Genomic DNA, 801 nt, shown 5'->3' on the forward strand with positions numbered 1-801 from the left:
GAGCTGGACTTTTATACCCAGCCCTGCAGTCACCCAGCTGCTACGGCCACCCCAGGGGCTATAAATCCCTAGGAGGCACTTCTGCTCTGTGCCTGCGGGCAGAGGGCCCCAGCAGCCCGAGGGTGGTTCTGGAGGAAAACAGCAGGTGTGAGCGAAAGAAGGAAGCATGCAGAAGCTGTGAACACGTGAATGTTGCGAACCCCTAAAAGAGACCCGGGGCCCCAGGGGAAGCACTGAGAGTGTCCGCTCTACCAAGCTATGTGGCAAGTGAACACTTTGGGAAGTTGGAAGACGTTTCCCTGGGTATTCCAAAAACAGAGCGACTGTGACCATTCATTCCAACCAGGTTAATTTCCCTTTGGCAATAAACAAACCTCAGTGTTCTGGGATCAGAGCTCAAATCTTCACACAAAAAGCTAAGTGATGACCTGATGTTCTAACACATTCTCTTTTACCAACTGGCTACCTGGACAGCCAGAAGGAGCTGCCCTCACAGAGTTTTCCACTCCCATGCTTGGCTGTGTTTAGACATCCTAAAATACGACCCTTCTCTTGGATTTTTGTCCCAAATGCTGATCTTGAACCTAGCATTGCTGAAAGAGCATCAGCAGGCGCCCAATTTTATTTATTTTTTTTAGCTAAGCTCATTACCTCAAAGAATTCTGACAGTGCTTCAGAGAGATCATCAATTTAAGGGGTTGTCTCCAGGGCTAAGGACCACAGAACTGCATGTGTAAGCAAGCAACGAGCACAGTTTCCCTTTATTGATGATGAATTAACCTGAAATTTGATCTTCTCAGC

This window comes from Mesoplodon densirostris, chromosome 10 (genome assembly GCF_025265405.1).
Source record: "Mesoplodon densirostris isolate mMesDen1 chromosome 10, mMesDen1 primary haplotype, whole genome shotgun sequence".
In the NCBI taxonomy this organism is placed as follows: Eukaryota; Metazoa; Chordata; class Mammalia; order Artiodactyla; family Ziphiidae; genus Mesoplodon; species Mesoplodon densirostris.